This window comes from Giraffa tippelskirchi, chromosome 3 (genome assembly GCF_054371585.1).
Source record: "Giraffa tippelskirchi isolate mGirTip1 chromosome 3, T2T-mGirTip1v1.2.pri, whole genome shotgun sequence".
Classification (NCBI taxonomy): Eukaryota; Metazoa; Chordata; class Mammalia; order Artiodactyla; family Giraffidae; genus Giraffa; species Giraffa tippelskirchi.
Window position 1 is genome coordinate 79843345 of NC_137277.1, and position 20557 is coordinate 79863901.

Consider the following 20557-nt stretch of genomic DNA (forward strand, 5'->3'; position numbering starts at 1 on the left):
GCTCTTTTATTTTATAAATCTGTTGTAAAGCCGTTAGAAGAGTTTTATTGCTCAAATTATGAGGCTAAGTCAGAGTGGCCTTTTAAATCTATAAATTAATTAGAACTCTATTTCCAGAGCACTGAAAATATTCACCCCTTTCTTTCAAAGAATATATTTCCTTTCTCTATTACAAATAAAGCGTGGTTTAGATCTCAGTTCCTCAGATGGCCATCATTCTTGTGTATGCCACTTGGATAGACCAGCAAATAAAAATTCCCTTCACTCTTCATTTCTTGGTAGTTCAGGGAAGTATCTTACAGAAGCATCTTATAAAAGAAATTAACCTTAATCAAAGCATTGTCTACATTCAAAATATGGCCTAGACACAAGTCCAAGAAAGAATGACCTATCTTTATTCTCTACTCAAAATTCATTTTCCTTTCTTTGTACCTTCAGCGTGAAAGTTCCATTGGCCCAGCATTCCTACTTTTTGCCATTGCTTTCTTCTTTCTACTACTTTATCAACCCTTTCTTTTTTGCTGTTGTTTAATTTTTATTTTGTATTGGAGTAGGGCTTCCAAGGTGACTCGGGTAAAAAGAATCCAACTGCCAATGCAGGAGCCACAGGAGATGCAGTTTTGATCCCTGGGTCGGGAAGATCCCTGGGAGGAAGGCATGGCAACCCATTCCAGTATTGTTGCCTGGAGAAGCCCATGGACAGAGAAGCCTGGTGGACTACAGTCCATGGGGTCACAAAGAGTTGTATATGACTGAGTGACTAAGCAGGTACACATGCATAGTTGATTTACGGTGCTGTGTTAGTTTCAAGCGTACAGCAAAGTAATTCAGTTTTATATATATATATATATATATAGTTATAGTTATATATATATAGTTATAGTTATATATATATATATACATACACATACACCCATTCTTTTTCAGTCTTTTCCCTTGTAGGTTAATACAGAGTACTGAATAGAGTTCACTATTCTATACAGTAGGTCCTTGGTGATTATCTATTTTATATATAGTAGTGTGTCTGTGTTAACCCACATTCCCAAATTATCTCTCCTCCTCACTTTTCCCCTTTGGTAAACATAAATTTGTTTCCTAAGTCTTTCAGTCTTTTTCTGTTTTGTAAATAATGTTTTATAAATAAGTTCATTCGTATCAATTTCTTTAGATTCCACCAATCCCATGATGTTTTTCTGTCTCCATATGACTTATTTCACTTAGTATGTTATCTCTAGGTCCATGCATGTTGCTGAAAATGGCATTATGTCGTTCTTTTTATGGCTGGGTAATATTCCATTGTATATATGTACCATGTCTTCCTTACCAATTCCTCTGTCAGTGGACATTTAGGTTGCATCCATGTCTTGGCTATTGTAAATAATGCTGCAATAAATATTGGGATACATGTAAATTTTTGAATTATAGTTTTCTCTGAATATATGCCCAGGAGTAGGATTGCTGGATCATAGTAGTTTTATTTTTAGTTTTGTAAGGAAACTCCATGATATTCTCTACTATGATTGTACCAATTTACATTACCATCAACAGCATAAGAGGGTTCCTTTTTCTCCACACCCTCTCTAGAATTTATCACTTGTACAATTTTTGATGATGGCCATTCTCACTGGTGTGAGGTAACCATCATTGTAGTTTTGATTTGCATTTCTCTAGTAATTAGTGATGTTGAGTATCTTTTCATGTGCTTTTGGTCGTCTATATGTCTTCTTTGGATCCATGTCTATATAGATGTTTGGCCCATTTTTGATTGGATTGTTTGATAAAAACCTGCCAAAAGATAATGCCCACAATTTTAGAATCTTTTAGTCAGATTTTGTAATGCTTCACTCTTCAGTAGGAATGTAAACTATAACCAGATGGTTAAGACATCTCCAAAAAAAAAAAATTAAATTAAAATAAAACATTTTTAAAATTGTATAAAGAAAACAGTGTGCAGAGAACAACAACAAAAAAAAAACTGTAATTAGAATCTTCCAAAAATAAGAAATCAAGACATGCATAAAACAACAAAGAATCATAAGAAAAAAGAAACAAAGACAAAAATACTGGAAATTATAAATATTATTATCAAAATTTGAGGAAAAGAAAGATAAAGTAATTGAAAACTCTCAGAACCTTAAGCAAGCAAAAACATTGAAAACATCTAAAAAAGAAGTAAATATAGCAGTTCAAGCTGGAAATGCCTATATCCAACTGAGATGAATTCCTGAGAGATCAGAGGAAATTGTGAAAGAAGTATTCTAAGAAACAATATAAGAATATTTCCTGCAATGAAAGGATATGGGTCTCCAGTTTAAAGAGGTCACCAAATGAATGGCACATTAAATGGAAAATGACTCACAACAATGCACCACGAATAGAGAAGACAGTAGAAGTTTTCAGGGTACAAACCTTGAGTCACATATAAAAGACTTGGGCTGAGAGTGGCATTGACTTCTCAATAAATAGCATCCTAAATTAAAAGACAATGGAGCAACACCTTCAGTGATGAAGCAAAATAATTTTAAATCTCAAATTATCATTCAAAGATGAGAATAAGAATAAAGACAAATTCAGATATACAGAGGACAAGGCATTTTATCCTCCATTCTCTCTTTCAAAAATGAGTCACTGAAGAATGATATCCAGCCAAAAAAAGGGGGAGGAGGACAAAATGAAAAAGAAGAAAATATGAAATGTGAGAGGAAATGGAAACAATCAATAAAGAATCAAAGAGGACTCCCAGGTAACTGACCCTGCAGCACATACTGGAGTGAGAGAACAGAGACTTCAATCAGGTGTCTTCTGGAAAAAACTATTGAATAGCTTCGTTTTTACTCTGGAGCATTTTGGTTTGGGGCAGATACATAGGTAGCAAGTGCTACAAGTGAAAAAATTTGACAGGGTAAAAAACTGCTGCAAAATGGGAAAATGAATCACAGCATAGGTTTTAGCTCTACAGTAAATGGTATTTATAAGGTTGTAATGATTTTACACTAAATATTGATTTAATTTAAAATAGTAGCTTGTAATAGAAGATGGGTAGGAGGAAGGTAGTATAACATCTGTCACAACAGGATGCCTAAAATTAATAACTTGAAGAAACAGTAGCATAAGTGTGTCATGTAGAAATATGGACTTAAGAATAGAAGAAACAGCTTAAAAAGTCAAAAGATTATATTTGAGTAGCAAGGAATGTGGTCAGCATCTTATTTTTCATTTTAAGTTTAATGGTACTTTTTTATTTTTCAACCAACTGTATATATTATTGATTTTGACTTTTTCAGTAAATATTTTTAAAATAACAAGGTTTTAGAGCAAAATGATGCCCAGATCTTTTGATACCTTCTTGCTAACGTGAGCTTCATTTGTTTACTAGTGCTCTGAAGATGGGCCATGTTGACGGACTCCTTTGGTTTATGGCTACGCAGGCAAAATACTACACATTTAAAGACAAGATGCTCCTGTTGATTCCATCAATGTAATCTATTTATGTCTCACTTAATTTCCTCTGGTCCTTTACTGAGTTTCTATGACAGGATTGTAATATAAGATTTGTACAGCTGCTGGCTCTGTTAGCAAAGCACTTGGTACCCCAGAGTTACGAGGCCCCTGAGAATTTGTTAGCTCCTTGAAGTCTTGTGGGTTTTTAGACTCACAAATCCTAAATTTAAGAAATTGTTAAAGTAATCTCCCATAGACCAGGAATTTAGGTCAGAAAATACTCCAAATCCCTCAGACAGAAAAAGCTGTAAATCTTTTCGGTTTCTTTGGAGGGTCTGAAGAGAGATGATGTATTTAAATCTGAGAATTACATGGCAAAATTATATTAGCTTGGCAAATTCCTGCCATGATGCTACCCTTCTGGGGAGAGCAAGTCCATCCATGATATATTATATCTCTGGGAAAACACAAAATTGCTGATTCCTTTCCATTACCCTGGCCCCTTTCAAGGCTCCTCCAAAGCCTCTGCAGAAATACCCAGTTGCCTTGGGTAGAAAAACCAAACCAAAAAGATTTAGCCAAAAAGGTTATGAAATTGAAACTTTTTATCTTTTTTACCTTCAACTCTTCGGCTCTTTCTAACTGTTCCTACCCAGAAGCTCTTAGGAAGAGTCTGAAATTTAGAAGTATAAACCCCTGCTTAACTAGCATTAGTGATGTGGTATACTTTATATTCCTCATGGGTAAATCATTCCCACCCTTCCGTGTACCCATCCTCTCTGCCCAAGGTCAGAAAAAGGGATCTGCTTATTTAAAAAAAAACTGAAAAGACATACTTTGTCTAATCAGTAGATTATTCCCATTAAATCTTCAGCACAACCCAGTTGTTAAACAGATAAACCAAAATATTTCTAAGGAGTAATCTGGCGTTACTCAGGGAATCTGCCAGATTCTGCCTCTCTGCACCCTAGCCTAGACATTCTCAGGCAGAAACTGGGTGATCAAAGGGCTGGACCACTTTTGTTTTCTGTCTCAGGGATCACTGAGTTTCATCACCTCATCTCTAACATATTGAAAACTGAAACCTGTTTTTTATATATTGTCTGTCTGTTTTTCTTTGATTTGTTCTTTCTTCCTTCTTTACTTCCCCACCCCCCCCCCCCTTTTTTTAGTTGCTTCAAACAGAGAATAAATCTGGCTGGAAGCACAATTCCTTCTTTTGGTTTAGGCTTCCCTGGTAGCTCAGCCGGTAAAGACTCCACCTGCAATGCAGGAGACCCTGGTCTGATCCCTGGGTCAGGAAGATCCCCTGGAGAAGGGATAGACTACCCACTCCAGTATTCATGGGCTTCCCTTGTGGCTCAGGCGGTAAAGAATCCGCCTGCAATGTGAGAGACCTGGGTTTGGTTCTTGGGTTGGGAAGAGCCCCTGGAAAAGGACATGGCAACCCACTCCAGTATTCTTGCCTGGAAAATCCCCATGGACAGAGGAGCCTGGCTGGCTACAGTCCATGCAGTCGCAAAGAGTTGGACACGACTGAGCGACTTTCACTTCACTAAATATCTTGTAGGAAATCTCATCAAAGTGAGATTAAATAGCATGGAAAAGTGAAGGACAAAGACTGGTAAATTTCTGGTGAAACCTACCTGTTCTACATGAAATAAAAATTATGCAAGTACTCAGGGCTTCCCTGGTGGCTCAGCTGGTAAAGAATCTGCCTGCAGTGCGGAAGACCTGGGTTCAATCCCTGGGTTGAGAAGATCCCCTGTAGAAGGGAAAGGCTATCCACTCCAGTATTCTGGCCTGGAAAATTCCATGGACTGTATAGTCCATGCCGTCACAAAGAGTCAGACACAACTGAGCAACTTTTACTTTCACTCAATGTTTATTTAAAATAATCACACTTTGAGACTTGTTTTATCAAATTACATAATACATAATATAATCTGGGTCTGGGTGACAGACAAGGCCTATGTGACTTGAAGCTATTTACTCATTTATTCATTCAACAACCAATAATTCAATCAACAAGTATTTATTGATCACCTAGTATATGCTGGGCTCCACTCAAGGTCCTGGGAATAAGGCAAAAGAAAACAGGCTGTCAGATTCTTTGTGTTCACGTAGTTGACATAGTAATGAGGAGACACACAGAAAATACTCACATAGGGAAACAAATAAATAAGATGACTGCAGGTAGTGTTAAGTGCCATGAAGAAGATGAAACAGTGCAGTGAGACAGAAAGTGACTGGTGGTGGGGATGAGAGGAAGTTCTGCTTTGGCTGGCTCCTCAGGGAAGTTCTCTCTGAAGAGTTGGCATTTGAGTTTAGACTTGAAATACCAAAGGAAAAACCATGTGACAGTGTGGAATGGGTTAGAGATAAGGAAGATATTCCAAACAAAGAGAAGAGCAAATGCAGAAACCCCAGGAGGGGATAGAGCCATGTGCATTTGTGGGTTATAGAAAAGGCCAATGTGGTTGGTGGCAGGGGAGGAGAGGAAGAGTGGTATGAGATGAGGTCCAAGAGCTAGCAAGGAGGCCTCTTTGGCCACGGCAAGGCACTTGAAAATTACTGTCATTCCAACAGGAAGCCAGTAGAAAGATGTGGTATAATCAGATTTATGCTTTAAAAAGTCAACTCTGGCTGCTGTGTGGGACCAGCAGGGTCCAAGTGAGATATGATAGAAGCATAGACCACAATTGTATCATTGGAATAGATGAGAAGTGATCATGTTTAGAATATATTTTACAGATAGAACTTATAATACTTGATAAAGGATGGGTTGTGAGACATGAAAGAAAACCAGGATTCAGAAATGTTTGTAGCCTGACATACTGGCATGAGGAAGGTAGCATTTTCTGAGTGGAGAAAATCTGGTGGATGAGCAGCATTTTAGAGGTTGCCCAATGCCCAAATGAGTATATCAATTTAGTAGTTGGATACACAAGTTTGGAGCTGATGAGAGAGGCCCCAGTTAGAGAGATTTAGAATAACCAACACATTTGGAGATTGCCTACTAAAAAACTATATAAAAAGAAGAGAACTGAGGACAAGGCTTAAGTCACTCAACTTTTAGAAATCAAGAGGAGAAGAAGCTGGGCCAGCAAAAGACATTCAGAACTAGCAACAATTAAGGTGGAAGAAATATCAGTAACCTCAGATATGCAGATGACACCACCCTTATGGCAGAAAGTGAAGAAGAACTAAAGAGCCTCTTGATGAAAGTGAAAGAGGAGAGTGAAAAAGTTGGCTTAAAGCTCAACATTCAGAAAACTAAGATCATGGCATCTGATCCCATCACTTCATGGGAAATAAATGGGTAAACAGTGCAAACAGTGTCAGACTTTATTTTTGGGGGCTCCAAAATCACTGCTGATGGTGATTGCAGCCATGAAATTAAAAGACACTTACTCCTTGGAAGGAAGGTTATGACCAACCTGGATAGCATATTTAAAAGCAGAGACATTACTCTGCCAACGAAGGTCCGTCTAGTCAAGGCTATGGTTTTTCCAGTGGTAATGTATGGATGTGAGAGTTGGACGGTGAAGAAAGCTGAGCACCGAAGAATTGATGCTTTTGAACTGTGGTGTTGGAGAAGACTCTTGAGAGTCCCTTGGACTGCAAGAAGATCCAACCAGTCCATCCTAAAGGAGATCAGTCCTGGGTGTTCATTGGAAGGACTGATGTTGAAGCTGAAACTCCAATACTTTGGCCACCTCATGCGAAGAGTTGACTCATTGGAAAAGACCCTAATGCTGGGAAGGATTGGGGGCAGGAGGAAAAGGGGACTACAGAGAATGAGATGGATGGATGGCATCACCGACTTGATGGACATGGGTCTGGGTAAACTCCGGGAGTTGGTGATGGACAGGGAGGCCTGGAGTGCTGCAATTCATGGGGTTGCAAAGAGTTGGACACGACTGAGCAACTGAACTGAACTGAACTGAAGGTGGAAGAAAAACTCCAAGAACAAAGTATTTCCAGAAAGAAGTGTTCATCTGTGGTAAGAGCCACTGAGAGATCAAATACCATGAAATCAGAGAACCAACCATTGAACTTGGCAAGACGGAAATTGTGATCTTGATATGAGTTACTCAGTGGAGTGGTGGGGAATTCAATCCAAGAAGTTAGAATGGAATAGTAAGAAAGCGGAAACGGTAAGTATAGAAATCCTATTTTTGCTCTGGCTTTCATAACCCTATACCTGAAGATACAGACATATGTGCATTTTGTGTTTTAAATAAATTGTGTCCACAAGAAAGTCAGAGTCAGCTTATATCAGCCATCTCCAATGATACCTTGTACAACCTCTTTAGTAGGTATTAAACTAGAAAAGAATCTTGTTTAGAGTTCAAATATATAGGGTTTGGAAATTGAATAGAATTGTGTTTCTCTTATGAATGTCCTTTATTCAAAGTGCTGGAGTGTTTTTTCCAAATTTATTTCATTATTATTTTGTTTTTATTCAATACTTGATTCAATCAAAAGATATATGTAATTGTATTATTTATGTGTTATAATTTATGAAGAAAATAAACACTTCTGAGCCCTCCACCCAGTTTAAGAACTATATGGTTATTAATATTTTTGCATCTATAATAACTTTGAGATCCCCCCTCTGTCATTATCCTGACTCACCCTCTCCCTACTGATGATTACTATCCCAAATTTAATTTTTCCCTTGATTAAAAAATAGTTTTATAATATACATATATATCCCTAAACAACATATTATTTAATCTTTAGTCAATCTCTGTGGGATATGGGAGTGTTGTAGCCATTTTCCTTTGTAGAAATAGAAACTTAGGTGACTGTATGATTTACCCAAGGCCAAGAAAACCAACTGAAACCAGAGCCAAATATAGTTATTCTTTCTTGATTCAGAACATGTGTACATGTGTGCTCAGTCGCTTCAATTGTGTCCAACTCTTTGTGACTCTATGGACCATAGTCCCTCAGGTTCCTCTGTCCAAGGGATTCTCCAGGCAAGAATACTGGAGTGAGTTGCCATGCCCTCCTCCAGAGGATCTTCCTGACCCAGGGATCAAAGCTGTGTTTCCTGTGTTTCCTGCATTGCAGGCAGATTCTTTAGCACTGAGCTACTAGAGAAACTCAATTCAGAACATAAGTCGTGTTAATACTCACAAGAGCTAGTACTACAACAAAAAGTCACAGTGGAAGAGTCACTCTTTCCAGCTTAGTCCAAATACAACCTCAGAATCCTTTTACTCAATATATCAGGCATTCACTAATTTCTTGTAGTTTTTAAAGAAATAGCTATATTTGATCAGAAAGTTCTGCTGACTAATAAGGAATACTATTATTAACCCCATTCCTAACAGTGAGATTTCTAACTCATTTTAATGTTGAAAATTATTTTTTATAACCTATTTATTTGATGTAAGTCAACTGATATTGCAAGACAAGAGTAATGTCTTTCTCTCATTTGAAAATCAGTAATAACATTTCACCTATGAAAATTTATATGCCATAGTTTGCTAATAAAAGTACTATTTCTATATTTTGTTGTAACAGAATTATACAGTCTCAGTATTAAAAGTGGAAATATGCTATTCCTGCTCTGATAATATCTTCTTTTCATAGATGAGATTGCCTGACTTCAATTAGTAGACTTCACCACACCCAAGATTCTTTGACGTATCTATTCTTAGTCCAAGAGATTTAGGCTTTACTTCAATACAATTGACACATTCATCTTGAGGTAAATCTTCTCTATGTTGTGTACCAAAAGTAGTATTGGGTTTCTACATCATTCCCAAAATGAAGCTCCTGTTTTATCCCCCAACTCATGAGCATCCTTGTCTTACACATAGTCTCATCTCTTTCTTCTGAGAATAGAACCTACTTTCCTATGGATAACCGATTTTATGTGATTCAGGAGGCCACATTACTTGTCCTGGCCAATGAAAAAAACTCTTGCCCCAGGACAAAGTGATGGATCAAAAATGATTAAGTGACCCAAGGCTGGTTAATCTAACCCAACATTTCTATTGTTTTTCTTTTCTATTAATATGCTGCTGCTAAGTCACTTCAGTTGTGTCTGACTCTGTGCAACGCTATAGACGGCAGCCCACCAGGCTCCGCCATCCCTAAAATTCTCCAGGCAAGAATACTGGAAGGGTTGCCATTTCCTTCTCCAGTGCATGAAAGGGAAAAGTGAAAGTGAAGTCGCTCAGTCATCCGACTCTTAGTGACCCCATGGACTGCAGCCCACCAGGCTCCTCCATCCATGGGATTTTCCAGGCAAGAGTACTGGAGTGGGGTGCCATTGCCTTCTCCGTCTATTAATATAAGTGCTACCAAAAAAAGATATTGTCTTTCTTTGAGAGGTTTTAAACTCACAAGATATATGTTGTGAAGTAATTAACAGCTAGGATATAAGTTTTCTAATGCTGACAGACATTCTGCCTGCCTTTGAGGGTCATTTGAGAGAAAATTTCCAAGAACTAGAAATACAGAACCTTTATAATATCATTGAAATTTCCTATCTTATCATGCCTAAAATTACTCCTGTTCTGTGGACTTTTAGCTAAATAACCTAAAAGAATTTTTTCCTTCTATGGTTTGAGTGGAATTTCTTTTACCTTCAACTGAAACAGCCATGGCTAAAGTACATAAATTTGTACATGAAAATGGAATGTAGCAGGCAATAGGCCTTAAATTGAGGAGTTGACTGAGTCCAGGTGGAATGATATGTGGTCATGAAACAGTTGATTAAACTTGTGTGTGTTTTGTTTAGGGATATAAATCATGTGCTTACCCAGGCTGTAGCTTCAGGGACCTCTGTGAAAAAGACACCTGGGGACTTCTGCTTCCGGCAACAATGAAATACCGAAGACTAGAACTGTCCTCTTGTCTCATATAACTGAAAAATAAGAACGAAAAGAAAAGAAACAATACTTTTCATACTTTGAACAGCAGGCAACACAGGATGGTAGTTCCAAAAGAAAAAAAACTCAGCGAAGTAAATTGTAAGACTCCTGTGGCTTACTGCCTAAAGAAAGTTTCCAGGCTGCACTGTGGAGAGGAATTCTCCTGAGTAAGAAACACAAAACGAGGTTCACAGAGGCCAAGGAAGCTAGAGTTTTGGCAGAGCATTGGAGATAAAGAGAACTGCAATTAAAAAAGAGCTTCCCCGGATAGCAAACTTCACCTGAGTCCTGATCATTATATGCATATGAGGAAATTCCCTAATGTTCTGGAAAAAAAAAAAAACACCCAAAGGGAGCAAGTAGACCCAGTCATCGGACCTTGCACCAAGAATAGTTTGTGTCTCCTCTAGCCAGGGTAGACAAATGGCAAAACGGATGGGGCATCAAACATAATACTCAAAAAAGCACTAACCCACTAGTGGGAAAAAATTAGCCCTAAATTAAATGCTAATCTGTTTCTACCTAATAGAGTTTAAAAACAAGCCTCAGAAGATGACACTGTTACAAAGTTCATCTATTAAAAATTAATCTGACCAGTAAAATCAAGAATATTTTAACTATATTAATATTCAGCAACCAGCAAAGTAGTAAAATTTTATTTAGAGAAGCAGGAATAGGACCTTTAATAAATAGAAAATCAAGAAATCAATCAAAATGGAAACAGAAATGTCACAAATGATAGAATTAGTAAACACAAACATGAAAATAACTATCACATCTATGAGCTTCCCTGACAGTTCAGTGGGTAAAGAATCCACCTGCAATGCAGGAGACACAAGAGACATAGGTTCAATTCCTGGGCTGGGAAGACACCCTAAGAAGGAAATGGCCAGTATTTCCACGCCAGTATTCTTGCCTGGAAAATCCCACGGATGGAGGAGACTTGTGGGCTACAGTCCAAAGGGTCACAAAGAGCCAGACACAACTGATGACTAAGCAGAGCACATCACGGCTATATTCCATTTGTAAACAAATGCAGAGAAAACATAAAGATGTTAAGGAAAAACATGAAAGATATTACAATGAGACAAACTGATCTTTTAGATACAAACAATACAGCATCAGAGATTAAACATACCTGAAAGAAACTGCAACCCAAAGAAATGTGACAAATAATACCTTTATATGGAATCAGCTTCCACCATTATCCGCATTAACTCCATTTTCTCATAATGTGCCCATTAGTAGTATCCACTATATTGAGTGTTTTAATGATTAATTGAGCTAATAAATGTAACTCAAAGCAACCCTTCCCATCTAAAAATAACTCATTAATATTAGCTACTAATAATAATGTAGGGGAGCAAAATTTGCCACCTCAAAGTGTTTCTGGCATGAGGATTAATTTAGACTGATTATTTTTAAAAAATAGAAGACTCGGGAAATTTTTCTTGTTATCTCCCCCTTAACTGCCTAAAAGAATTTAAAGGGCCTCTTCTAGGAATAGAGCTATCATCAGAGAGAGCTACAAAAGGTATGGACTAGATGTGGTTGGGAGAAAAACTTGGCAAGGTCCACTCTGTGTCCCATTGTCTCTACATGGCATAGCGAACATCCGTTTACCAAACATTTGCTTTTCCATCTCCATGTGAATTACCTTCCTCACCTTTAAAGTCTTAAACTACTACCCCAGCGTTTTTTGTCTTTAGCTGAAGATGGTCTTTAAGGTGAGGGCTTTGGCCATGTTGGCAAGTTTCTCAGTTTTCCTGGGTCTTTCCCATGTATACATATTATTAAACTTGTGTTTTTTTCCTGTTGATCTGTCTCAGGTCAGTTTAATTCTTCATCCATCTATAAGAACATAGAAAGGTAGAGGAAAATTCCTTCCTCCCTGACAACATAATATATCTTATTTACATATTTCACCCAGTTGCTCTGCTGTGTTCCAGCTCTCTTGATTTCTTAGCTACTATCTGCCTACTTAGACCAACCAATTACTTATCATCGTTCTCACCACCACCTCCAGCTTGATTGAACTTCCTTTTGTAATTTGCAGCTAGATATGATAATAATGCTTATCTTTCCCAAAGGCCAGTCTAGTTTCTGCTTTTCTTCCTACTTGGTTTAGTCTGTCCTGCTGTTTATCAAATTCACTGTTCTCTCTCTGACAACAGGAACCACCTTAAAAGTCATCCAATTCAATCACTAAAATTCCTACTGTGATAGGTATTATAAAGAGCTTATTTTATTTTTCTAAATTTAGAAGTTTATTTCAGGCAAGATATACTATACATAAGTCAGTTTTGCAGAAGTTGTTTTTTTTTTACTGACATAATAAGTTTGACTAAACCCTGAAATAGAAACTGCTCTATTTTAGTTTGTTATTTAATATTATTAATATATATCAATAATATGTAAAAGAATAGTGTATTATATAATTTAACTTTGCATGATATTAAGTATCCAACTTCTACCTTGGATTTATAAATGCAAACTCTGCTAATGAAGAATAGTGAGTTACTTACATTAATAACAGCTACACTTTTTAAGCTAAAATTATATGTGCCCAGAAAGATTTTTATATGCTATCTCATTTCATAATCACCACAACTCTGCATGTTACTTACTATTGATATCTCTATTTTATAGATGAGAAAATTAAGATGAGAGAGGTTAAGTGACATGACAGTCACATATTCAGGAAGCTGGTGACCATGGATTCCAATCTATCTTTCTGATGCAAAAACCTGAGTTCTTAAACACTATGCTATATGGGACAAAAATGAGGTAAATACCTTGAACAGAACTAGTACTTTTTATTCCATTTTGAAAAATATGTTTCTAAAGCACAAAATAGAAAGATCTGTAAGATTAGGGTTGAGAGAGTTCTGGAAATCTATAGATAGAAATAAATCCTGGAGAGAGAGAACAACTATAGTGTACCCTGAATCATCCATGAAGTCAAAACAAGTATGAGGGCTAACTTGTAGTTAGAAATCAATTTTCTTTCTAGTTTTTCATAGTTTCTCTTTCCCCATACTTTAAAGTATCCTAATCTGCTTTCCTACTGTGACTTATTTCTGGTAATGTGTGGTTGGAATAACAGCATCCTTGCACCTAGTGGGCTGTGTAGCTGTGCATGCTGGGAATAGTAAGGATCATGAGGAACTCTGGAAGTAGAATACAAGCCATCACCACTTCAAAACGAAGACATCAGCTCTACTGATGGTGGGAACTAACCAAAGGCAATAACATCAAAACCACAGGAGCGCCTTCACATGTAAAAGCAAACTCAGTCAGTAGCGGACTAGCAGTGTACTTTGATGAGAAATAATATGTTTTATTAAAGCAGCTTCTTCTGTTTGTTAAAATGTATGCCTTCAACCATAAAATACACAGTCATTTGTTTAGCGTATAAACATGTACTTGGTATCTAGATAGGTACTGTACTTTGTACAAGGATGCCTAGAAAGACATAGATAAAAGTCTCAGATGTTTAAGTCTTTAGAGTCTAGTATAAAGATCAAATATGTAAATGATCTTTACATTTACAACTACACTTTTTGAGCTAAAATTTTATGTGCCAAGAAAGATTTTTATATACTATTTCATTTCATAATCACAACTCTACATGCAAAACACTGGCAGGAACATACCTGTATTTAAACAAAATGAGGTGTGTTAGTTACTGCAGCAAGGGAGATCTCAACCTCACACTGTGTGTAACAAAGGGGAGTCTTAGAGGATGTTAGGGAGACTCAATATAGGATGTTGGCCATGTTCATTGGGGGAAGACTCAAGGAAACAAGTGATTGTTCTGGATTGCATGCTGCCAAAAAAGGGAGCAGTTCTATGGTTGGTTATCTTAATACTCTTTAGGAGCAGAGAGGAGTGGAATGAGTTTAAACCTATAATTGGTTAAGAAGCAGCAGCAAGTCACAATAGCTGGGAAAGAGAGAGATGTGGCCATTTTTGTGGTTAGCGTGGTGTTGTTTTTGTTTGTGCTTAGATGTGCTTATGGAGGGTTCTTGTTTTTGTTTCAACCCATTAAGTGGATTTGCCACAAAATAACCTCAAACGATCTTGGTGTTCTGTGCAAAAATTATGTTCATCAGGAAAACACCATGGCCTGCTGGGGGATAAGGCTGCTTTTTTCTTTCTCATTACTAACTTACACTATGCCTCGATAAGTGCTAAACTTGAGAAGAATATACAGATGTGGGAATTTAAAAGATTGATAAATTCTGCTTGCAAACGGATGTTCTTGAGAAAAGTGGTTAATGTGAACAGTGTCTTGAAGGATGCACAGGAATTTACTTGGTGAAAGAGAGGTCAAAGGTCATTTCCAAGCACAAGCAAAATGTGCAGGTAGATGTGGGCACACTCAACATGATGGTGAACTTTGAGCACTGCAGTATGCTAGAATGAACTGAGTTGGTGAAATTGAGGTTGTCAGGTGGTAGCAGTCATGTCATGAAGAAACCTGGACTTTATGCAGCTGGTACTATGAATCCATCAAAAATTATTTGAATCCGAGAATACCATAATCAGATCTGAGTTTCAAAAGGGAGATTTTGGCAGCCATATGGAGAACAAACTAGTCTGTCTGAGGAAAGAAAAGGACAGAGACCAGTTAGAACATCAGTTTAAGCAAGAGATGATAACTGCGTAAACTGAATCAGCAGCAATGAGAATGGAAGACATAAAGGACACAAGATGCATGTCCAGTGTAGAACGACCAGACTCAGAGACTGTATCCTCCACTAAAATATGGAGGATGCATAAGGCAAGGAGTCAGTTATAACTACCCACCACTGCACACCTAACATTAGTACAATATCTGGCATGTGGTAGTTCCTCAATGAATGTTAGTTGAGTGAATAAACAAATTGTGAGAAATGGGTTGGGGAGGATTTCAATGAAGGAGAATCAGATACTTCTAGGTCATGGTGTTAGGCAAATGGTGATTTAATAAACTGAGCTAAAGGAGCATATTTTTGGAGGAAGAAATTAGCTTGATTTTGGACAAACACACAAAGCAAAATAGTTACTGCTGGCATTATAAAAATTCTTCAAGGAGTATTTTTAAAATGAAAATAACCTGAAGTGTGTTAATAGCCAAATAAGAACCCAGAGTCCCAAAAGTATTACTGTATGGTAAAAGAAGTTAATAAATTCCTTCCTTGCTGAGAACTAAATCTTGCAGTAGACAAAAGTTCCAGACTTATTTATTATATTTGGTTACTAAAGAGTCAGAACTGAAAAGTAATGGAAAATATAACTGGCATATGAATGAAAATTTTTCTTATCTTTACAATAGATTTTTTTGAGCTTTATTAAGGTATAATTGACATACAATAAATTGCACACATTTAAAATCTACAATTTGATGTGTTTTGAGATATTTATACATCTATAAAATTGTCACCACAAATAAGATGAGTATACCCATCTCCTCCAAAATTTCTTTGGTTCCTTTGAAATCCCTCCCTCTCCCACTTCATCACTCCATCCCCCAAAACCCAGTCCCCAGGCAACCACTGATTTACTTTCTCTATGTATAGCAACTTTTAGAATTCAGTGCAGTTTTTAGAATTTTATGTAAATTAAATCCTACAGTATGTCTTCTTTCGTGTCTTACTTCTTTGACATTTACCCATGTTGCATGTATCAAAACTTCACTTATTTTTATTGCTGTGCAGTATTTCATTGTGTGATATACACATAATTTCTTTATAGATTCTCTTGTCGATGGACACTTAGGTTGTGTGATGGTTTTAAAATATGTCCACAAATGCTTTGACACTGCTCTCTTCAAGACATAGAGCCTAATTTCACTCTCTTTTCCAATGTGAACTGAATTTAGTGACTCATTTCTATTCAATAGAATAAAGCAGAAGTGATGGCCTGTAGCTTTTGAAGCTGGGTTTTATAAGAATTTTGGACTTCCTTCTTCCTCTCTCTTGGATCACGTGCTCTGGGGGAAGCCAACTACCATGCTGTGAAGCAACTCAAGCAGCCCTATAGAGAAACCTATGTAATAAGAAACTGTAGTCTTTGACAACAGCCCATAAGTAAGCCGTGTTGGAAGCTAATCCAATTTCAGCCCAGACTTCAGATGACTGTAACCCCTTAACACTTTGACTGCAACCTCATGGGTGACCCAGAACCAGAACTACCTGATGAAGCTGCTCCCAAATTCCTGATCCACAGAAACTGTGAGTCAATAAATGTTTGTTGTTTGAAGTCACTAAAATTAAGGGTACGGTGTTACATAGCAACAGGAAACTAATATAAGTTGTTTCAGGCTTGGGGCTATTGCAAGTAAAGCTGCTATGAATATTTGTATAGAAGCATTTGTGTGTGTATATACATACATATATGTGCTTGTGCCCAGTCGTGTGCAACTCTTTGTGACCCCATAAACTTAGCCCTCCTGGCTCCTCTGTCCATGGGATTATCTGGGCAAGAATACTGAAGTAAGTTGCCATTTTCCTCCTCTATATATATATATATATTTCATTTCTTTTGGTTTACTATGTATTTCACCACAATTTTTAATTTGTATTGTTTTCCATTCAGTTGTCAAGTTGACCCAAGGTTATAAGCTCCAGGTATTTATTTAATATTCTACACCATGCTCAGACCCATGCTAATTGGCTAGTAAATGATCAATATTTTGAACTGAGATAAATTGAGACCAATAATAACTACTCAAATGACTTTCAGTAAGCACCTGAGAGAAAAAGCGAGAAGGTGATTCAATGTTGTTGGCAGACATACTGACTGACCTCCGTTATTTTCACCTTGTGAAGAAATGAATTGATTTGCTTTAGGTCTAGGAAAAGGATGCAGTGTGGAGTCCATAAAAAAATTTTCAGTCCCAGGTGATGTGACTTCTAGTTTGAATAAAAGTAAAAAGAAAAGTAAAGTCGCTCAGTCGTGTCCAACTCTTTGCAACGGTACACATTAAATGGGGAGAATGAATCTAACTTCATCCTGGTGAAAAGCTGAGGTGACACCTTTCTAAAAATAGAAATAAAATGTACTTTATCACTTTGCCAGAGAGTTTCCTTTCTCTTTCAACTGCTTTTCAACCAGTCTAAGCTGTGCTTAAGGAAACTTATCATGGCATTGAGAATTTAGGTTAAGATTTATCTTCCAGCTCTCAGATATAGCAGGAGAGAGCACGTATGTAGAATGCCTTCGTAATGCTCAATAAGTTTCTCCAAGTTGAGTTCCTTTATATGGCATGGAAGACACTGAGATTTTTTAAAGGGTGGAAATGTAAGATTTGAAATAGCCAAAAAAATAGCAGTTGCCACAAAAAAAAAAAAGTATAGGGAGTGCTACCAAATTTAACCATGATGTACGGAATGACTCTGTTACTAGGAAGTGGGATTCACTCCATTGCAATTCTTGAGAGCTAGTAATAATGGGAACTTACAAAAAATATTCATGAGATTTTCTGTTTTGCATTTTCTTGTCCTAATCTTGCTTCCATTCTGCCAAAAATTCGCCTAGGGGAGATTTAGAATTGTTAAAACAGAAATGGAAAAAGGAAAAAAATAGTATTACTATTCAGTTTTTGACACCAAAATTCAGCAAGTTTTTTTAGCACAAACAGTCTCTACACTGCTTTATCTCCTCCTTTAGAAAGCTGAGATTGATAATCCTAGTCATGGTATTTTGTATAATGGAGTTGCCATCAACACAAGGAGAGGAAGATGGAGAAAACAAACCGATTCTAGGCCTGGCTGATTAGAAGTACTGTAGGCAGTAGGAAGAAGTAGAGGAAGCAAGAGAAGCATCAAGCCTGACGCCCTCCCTGCCTCACAGACTCCTAGATTAGAAGAAAAGGACTTTATTAATCACAACAATAGCATTAACCAAAATATCAGTATTTGCATAACCTCAAGCCTGAATGCCTACAGTGTGACAGAAACGGCCACCTCACTCCAGCAATGTAGTTGACTGCACTTCCAAGCTTAGGAAATCTGAATCCTTTATAATGGACAGTGAACCTGTCTGACCTTCACCCAGGAGATAAACATTGTCTTACTATCCCAGATGTACAAAGATGTACAAAAACATTGAACCCATAGAGGACTGTGGACCAATAATCAGTACTTGATTAAAAAACAAACCTTCAAGATAGGCACATTTCATTCACTTTCCAGAGAATTAAAATCAGGGTCAAAGAAGCTAAGGAATTCACACTAGGCCCCACAGTGGTACAGTTGGAATTTATACTTAGACCTGACTCCTTCCACGCTTTCTCCCCATCAAACCACTCCCAAGACCCATGGCTGTTTATGGTCAATGTTTATGACAAGCCAAAAATCATCACTGAATTCTTCCAGAGGAAAATTTCTATCGGCTTACCATGTTCCCCAGGATGACGAACATTATTTCCTGAAAGATACCTCAGAAGAACTTAACCAAAACTTTATAAATGAATTTAGCATGCTTCCCCTAAGTGAGATGTCTCTGTAGTAGGACCGCAAATTTTACTTGTCAACAAAAGGCAGAGGGAAAAGAGAGAGCTGTTGTCAAAAGTGAAGGAATATCCTAGGAATCCAAATGGAGCATTTGTCTTTTCACAAAATCGAATTGCCACAAACCTGTGAAGAGTAGAAAAACCTATCCTGGAAGGATGGAAAAGAAGAGAGAGAGCATCTTGCTTTAACCTGGGCAGATTTTGTAAACTTGTTTCTAAGATGGCTGCCATCAATTTCTTCCCTCCCTGTATATGTATTTCATTGCTCTCAAGAGAGGTAGTGTCTATTCCTCTTTTTCTACCCTCCCCCTTGAGTCTGAGCTAAGCTTACTGAATCCTTTTATAGAAAAATGCAACAGGGATCTCCTTGGTGTCCAGTGGCTAAGACCCTGGACTCCCAAAGCAGGGGGACGAGGTTTAATCCCAGGTCAGGGAACTAGATCCCAAATGCTTCACCCAAGACCTGACACCAGCCAAATAAATAAATTGTATATGTATGGCTGAGTCCCTTTGCTATTCACTTGAAATTTTACAACATTGTTAATCAGCTATACCCCAATACAAAATAAGAAGTTTTAAAAAATAAATATAAAAGAAGAAAAATGACGCAAAAGTGACATTCCAGTACTTCTAAGACTAGGTCATAATAAGTGTTACAGCTTCTGGTCAGGTCCCTTGAAATACCTGCTCTGGGGAAAATGTAAAAAGTCTGGCTACACCAAGATTCTCATGCTGTAAGGAAGCACAAACTGGCCTCATGGAGAGACAGATGTCCAGCCATCCACCCACTTCCAACCATACCAGCCCGTGAAGTGTTAGTTGCTCAGTCATGTCCAACTCCATGGACTGGGGCTTACCAGGCTCTTCTGTCCATGGGATTCTCCAGACAAGAATACTGGAGTGGGTTGCCATTTTCTTCTCCATACCAGCCCATACACCAGTCGTATAAGCTAAGGAACCATTGTTTACATTGTGAGTTGGAAGTTTAAAGCAGCAATTAAAACTTAAAAATGAATATTTTGCAGAGTTAATAGGATTATAGGGTTACATTTCTAATAATATTTGAAGTCTCTGAAGTTGGTAAACTTATCATTCTAGGGTGGTACACCTCAACTAAGGGCAATTTTGCCCTCCAGAGGACATTTGGCCATGTCTAGAGATATGTTTAATTGTCACAACTGGGCTTAGGGGTGCTACTGGCTTCTAGTGGGTAGAGGCTAGGGATGCTACTAAACATCTTAAGATGTGCAGGATCAGTTCCCCATAACACATAATTATCCAGCCCAAATTGTCAATAGTCCCAGAGCTGAAGAACTGTGTTCTAAGGTACCACAGGCGATTGCAATTGAACAAGTGGTTGGCAACACATTTCTCAGGCAAATAAAACTTCTTACCTTTGAAGAGAAATGTTTCTTGTCCAAAATAAAAGTTTAAATGTTTATGTCAATTGGAACAGATGGGTTTGAGTCTGATTCATTAAGATACATTTTTTTCATGTATTTATTTGGCACTTTATATGCAATAGGCAATGCCCTAGGCACTGGGGATTTCAAAGTAAGTTCACTGCCTTCTCCGAGCTACTATCTAACTTGGAGATAGACTGGTCAACAATCACATTACCATAGGATAATTGTAGGACTAGATACTGGAAAACAGGACAAGGAACACCGAAGTCAGCAAAGAATTTAAAATTCAGTCACAGGAGAGAATTTAAAAGAGA

The 20557-nt window shown here is 37.5% G+C and overlaps 1 long non-coding RNA gene across 2 annotated transcripts in view; it reads left to right on the forward strand.

Moving 5' to 3' along the window:
* LOC145541872 (uncharacterized) overlaps positions 1-20557 on the forward strand; it is an 88159-nt gene that overhangs the window by 46711 nt on the left and 20891 nt on the right. Inside the window, exons 3-6 of one of the 2 annotated variants that reach the window (XR_014079381.1) lie at positions 3377-3478; positions 9049-9166; positions 12987-13124; positions 16225-16555. This is a non-coding gene — a long non-coding RNA (uncharacterized LOC145541872). Of the gene's footprint in view, positions 1-3376; positions 3479-9048; positions 9167-12986; positions 13125-13458; positions 15536-16224; positions 16556-20557 lie in introns of those variants that run through there. The other variant, XR_014079382.1, reaches the window with a different exon arrangement.